Source organism: Mesoplodon bidens (genome assembly GCF_964165515.1).
Source record: "Mesoplodon bidens genome assembly, chromosome: 7".
NCBI lineage: Eukaryota > Metazoa > Chordata > Mammalia > Artiodactyla > Ziphiidae > Mesoplodon > Mesoplodon bidens.
Window position 1 is genome coordinate 11,652,315 of NC_138164.1, and position 6,158 is coordinate 11,658,472.

Sequence of the window (6,158 nt, forward strand, 5' to 3'; positions counted from 1 at the left end):
AAATGGATACAATCACTTTGGGAGACTGTTAGCATTACTTTGTAAAGTTGAACATCCCCTGTAACCCAGCAAATTCACTCCTGGATATATACCTTGGGAAGGAAAAATGTGCATGGTAGCGCTGTTGATAACAACAGTAGAAGAAACATGATGCAATTCAAATGTCCTTCTATAATAGAATAGTAAATAAATTGTGGGTTATTCCTATAATGGAGTACTACAGTTGGCCCTCCGTATCCTTGGCTTCTACATTTGCAGATTCAATCAATCACCGATTGAAAATATTTTGGGAGAAAAAAATTCCAGAAAGGTCCAAAAGGCAACACTTGAATTTGCTGTGGACTGGTGACCGTTTACACAGCATTTACATTGTATTCACAACTGTTTACATAGTATTTACATTGTATTGGGTATTTATTATAAGTAATCTAGAGGTGATTTAGCGGAAGGACATGTGTAGGCTTTATGCAAATACTATGCCATTTTATATAAGGGACTTGAGCATCTGTAGATTTTGGTATCTGAGGTCGGTCCTGGAACCAATCCCCTGAGGATATCAAGGACGACTGTATACAAAAGTAAAAATGAATGAACTAGACCTACACACATTAGCATGGATGAATCTCAAAAATGATGGCGTTGAGTGAAAAAAGCAAGTCAGTAAATACATACAGTATGATCCATTTTATATACAATTTGAACAGAGGAAAAGGGAAGTCATTTATTGTTTGGGGTTACATATATAGGTGATAAAATTAAAAGGAGAAAATATGAATAATTTAAAAGATAATGATTACCTTGAGGAGGGTTACGTGCATAGATTTGATTGGGGAGAGTCATTCACGGAGGTTTCAAGGTATTTATTGGTAATATTCTATTTTGTGACCTATGTGGTTGGTACATGGGTGTTCAGCTTATTATGATTGTTTATCTTTATACACTCTCTTGTATATATATAACCTACTTCACAACAAAAATTTTAATTAAACATTTACAATTCTGCAAAGTGAACATTTGGACATTTTCTTTCATTATTTACAAACATGTGTCTCAAAGCCTTTTAATAAATTAGAAATCACATTCATAAGTAAAAATAACATTAACACTAGAAAACCCAATTAATTTGCTGCTATGTGCCTGATGATTATAGAATTCTGGCTAAGTATCGAAAATTTTCAAGGATAATGAAGCTTATTCTGTACTTTGCTCCTACTAAGATATCCCTACATAATAATTACTTAAAACCTCATCTTTAAAAAATATGCTTTATAATATACATAATATATTAGTAAACTAGTACCTATATCTAACTTGTATATAAGCATAAATATTATATTGGAGCGTGCTCAAAAAATTTCTTACTGAGTGGGCAATCAAAACATTTGAAGACCACTGCTCAAGAAACCGTTTGCCAGCCCCTCTGTAACCAAGGGTGCCTACGAGTCACCTGAGCACATGTTTAAAATGCTGTCTCCTGGACATACCCCCAGGATTCTGTTAAGTTAGTATGGAGAGGGCCCCGGAACATGCATTTTTAATACACACTCCAGGCTGTTCTGATATAAGTAGTTCCCCTGCCGCAATTTTGCTCTAAGTTTAGACAACAGTCAAGCCACATCTTTAGAGAGCTGTGTCCCCAGACTGTGCAGAATGGCTTTGACTGAATTGAACTTTGGCATGATGCCATTGAGGGGCTCTGGCAGAAGGAAATGGCCTTTTAAAATTCATGCCAGCAACTGGGATGAAGCTATAACTGATGATATAATGTATGGAGAGGGCAGATCATAAAGCCCAGCACAGAGTGCATGCTCAATAAATGGTCACTTCTTATGTTATAATTCTGTCTTATGTGTTAATTATCCTTATGAGAGCACTTAGGAGCAAGTTCTTTCTGCTCTAAGTATAGGGAATAATTATGCTATTCTTTATAATACAGCAATTTGATGGTCTCCTTCTTAGTTCAATTTATTTTGATACTGGGTTTAAATGGCTGTCATAGTGACAAAAGATACCTCCCACAAATATGTAGATCCCAACAGAAAAATGAGTCATTGGTTGGACTTACTAAATGATTATACCTATTTACTTATCCTAAGTAGTCTGTTTTTATACTATAGACACTCCATTGAGTGACTTTGCATTGTTTCCTAGGCAGCTTAGAACCAGATTAGTGGCTCTTCCTTAGCATCTATGTAGAATTTCATGACATGCAAAAAAACATATAATTTTTTATACTATTTTATGTTCTTACCCCTTTTTCTCACCTACTTCTAAATAAGGCATTTGGGGGTTACTTCTATATTCCTGTAATGCCTTAAAGAGTTGTTGGAGTAGAGCCAGAGGAAGGGAAAGAAGACGGTGTGAGTGAGTAGGGACATGGATGAGAAGAGGAAGAAAAGTGAGCAGCTAGAAGGGACCAAGGCATCTAGGTCAGTTCAAGCTCATTCATGCCCTGGGGCAATAATCAGAATTAGGGTTCAAGTCGCCAGTTCATATTCCGTGGATATTTCTCTTTCTCTTTCATGCATATTTATCCACTAGTTCTATATTTATCCACTAGTTCTATAATACTAACAAATTAATTAGCTCTTTTATAGAGAATTACCTGTTATTTTTGCTTATAGACTGGTCTCCATTGCATCGTATAAGACAGTGGTCCCCAACCTTTTAGGCACCAGGGACCAGTCTCGTGGAAGACAATTTTTCCACAGACAGAGGGATGGGGGGGTAGGGGGCATGTTTCAGGCGGTAATGGGAGCGATGGGGGGCAGCAGATGAAGCTTTGCTTGCTCTCCTGCCGCCCGCCGCTCACCTCCTGCTGTGCGGCCCCATACTGGTCCATGGCCCGGGGGATGGGGACACCTGGTAAAGTTTGAGGTGCATCTTTTTAATTAATTGGGGGAAATTTCCAAGTGTTCAATTTGGAGGATGATAGAGGAGCAGTCCTTCTTCAATTTTTCTTGGATTCTTAGAAAATTTATTTTAATCTTTACATTTTCATTGGTTGAATTCTCATAGGCTAATGGCATTGTTATCAGTCTAACTAGCCTTAATAGGACTTTGTGAGGATCACTATTTTGAAAAGAAGTTTCTATTTTTAAGTGCTAGTTAAGAGCAATTTTTCAACTTATATTTCTACCTGCTGATAACATTTAGGAAAAATATCCAAGTGCAATAATAATGGGTCTGAAATGAGTATGTTTACATAATTTTTAATAAATGAAAACTGCTCATTTTCTTTTCATTAATGCTTCACTGTTTTTTTTTTTGTTTGTTTGTTTGTTTTTTTGCAGTACGCGGGCCTCTCACTGTTGTGGCCTCTCCCGTTGCGGAGCACAGGCTCCGGACACGCAGGTTCAGTGGCCATGGCTCACGGGCCTAGCCACTCCGTGGCATGTGGGATCTTCCCGGACCGGGGCACGAACCCGTGTCCCCTGCATCGGCAGGCGGACTCTCAACCACTGCGCCACCAGGGAAGCCCTGCTTCACTGTTTTTAATAGCTTTTAATGTCTCATACCTTTTTGGAAAGCCTGCATGCTCGATAATTTTCCCTTTTAGACAGAACTTCAGCATTCAGAAACACCAGCAAGCTTTTTGGAGAACATTCCAATAAGAGGTATCTATATGAATGCTTTTACAGGAAGTGGGCTAGTATTCTTAAGAGGTTAATAACTTTGCTGATTTGGTCCCTCTGCAGGTTAAAAGCAATTGGGAAAAAGAAACCACTCAAATACTTTACAGGACAGACAAAGGGTATTAGGGAATGGTAAACAAATAAAACAGGTTTTAAAGTAATTCATGGTATACTCTCTCACCGACACTGAAAAGCAGTGTTTTACTACAAGAAGAAATTTATTCTTATACCTTTTTAATGATTTGTAATGTCAATAAGGAAAGAGAAATAGTAAAAGGCAGTTTAATTGGCATTCTTAGAAACACGGTCCTCTGCTAACTTCTCTTCCATACAGTACAACGACAAAGATGGCACTGAGATAATGAAGACTGAAAAAAAAAAAGCCTGCTGTATACTTATTGTACACAGAGCCCCATGCTAAGTGGCTTAGATTTGTCATTTCACTAAGTACTTCGAAAAAACATAGAGAATAAGTAGTATTATTCCTATTTTATAGATTTGGTAGGTTCTCAGAAAGATTAAATAACTTGCCTGTATCTTCTTACACTCAACACGATTGGCCACTCTCTCCTGCTTGAAATACTCTCTTTCCTTGGTATCAGTCACACTTCCTCTTGAGTTTTGTTGGCTTTTCCTGGCTATTCCTCAGTTTCCTTTGGTCACTCCTCCCTCTCTTCCTAACCTCTAAATGTTGATCCTGCAGATTCTCAGGCTCCCTGAAAGTGGGGCCCCTTCTCTCTCTCTCTAATTCTGTCCTCTGCTTAAATGCCATCTAAATGTATAGGATTCCTATATATGGCTTATCACCACCCCAGACTAGTCTGACAAGCTCCTGTCGTATATCTTCCTGCCTACGTGACACCTCTGCTTGGATCTCTTACAGACATTGCATGCTCAACATGGACCAAACTGAACAGTTGATTTTCTCCCTGACACTATTTCTCACTCTTTTTCTATCTCAGTAAATGACATCATCATCCATCCTGCTGTACAAATCAGAAACAGTTTTGATTTCTATCTTTCCCCTATCTTCAAATCCCATGTATGACTTAGTCTCATAGCTTCTTCCTTCAAAACATAGCTCGAAGTCATCTATTTCTTCCTAAGTCCCTGGGCTTTTGCCAACCACCCAGCCCTGTACAAGAGTCACTTGTTCTTCCTGCTTCCTCTCTTTCTCTCTACAAATCCATTCTCCATATAGCATTTAGAGTTATTTTTTAATGTAAATTGGTAGGAATAAATGGGCAGAGCACAGAGGGTTTTCAGGGCAATGAAAGTATTCTGTATGATACTATAATGGTGGGTACATGTCATCATACTTTTGTCAAAACCCATAGAGCGTACATCACCAAGAGTGAAGCCTAGTGTAAACTATGGGCTCTGGATGATGATGTGTCAGTGCAGGTTCATTGATTGTAACAAATGCACGGCTTGGTGTAAGATGTTGATGGTGGGGGAAGCTATGCATGTGTGTGGGCAGGGAGGGGATATTTGGGAAATCTGTGTAACTTCTGCTCAATTTTGCTGTGAACCAAAAACTCTAAAAAATAAAGTATTTCTTAAAAAGTAAATTGGATGATACCACTCTCCTACTAACAGTCTTCTAGTGGCTTACAATTGCCCTTGACATAGAATTCAGATTTTTTATGGCTGAAAAGGCCCCTGCCTACCTCTCCAGCCATAGCGTGTGGCAACCCACAACCGCTCTCCTCTTCCCTGCAAATGCCATTCTCAAGCCTCAGGGCCTTACCCTTGCTCTGGCTTCTGTCTGAACCCCCTCCTTCATGCTTGCTTGGTTCCTTCTTTTCCCTTAAATCTCAGCTGAAATGGTACCACTCAGAAGGCCTACTTGACCACTGTATCTAAATGAATTTTCTATCCCCATTTCCCCCCATAGCATCCTATTTGCTTTTCTCATAGGACTTTTCTCCTTTGGAAATTACATCTTTATCAGTTTTCATTTACTGCTGTAGACCAATACCTGGTACAAGGGAAGCAATCAATAAATATTTGAAAAATGAATGAATGAATGAAATGTATCTGGCTAGTAAGTGGTGAAACCAGGACTCAAACCCAGAATCTGTCTGACTCCAGAATCTGTGTTCTGAACTCTTATGCTAGGAGTAAAATCAATTCATGTTTAGTGGAATTTTAGAGTAAAATTAATTTTAGCATAAAAATCTAGAATTCTTTTAAAATGTGATAATCCACATGATAACCCTCCAAGGACAACAGAGTACTTGATTGACCTCTCTCTTAGTGATGCTGGATAACATAAAGTATCCAGCAGTATACAGTATGACTTTATGGATAACCTGTCCTATTTGGCATTTTATTTACTAGGATGCCCAGACAAGATCCCTTGCAATAATTCTTTCAACTTTGTCAAATATTCTGGGAAGTCAAATAAAATGACTTTGGGCAAGTTACTTAACTTCTTTAGACCAGCATCTATAAAATAGGAAAATAATGATTTCATAGCATTATTTAGGAGGAATAAAGGAAATAGATGAAAAGTCCTCA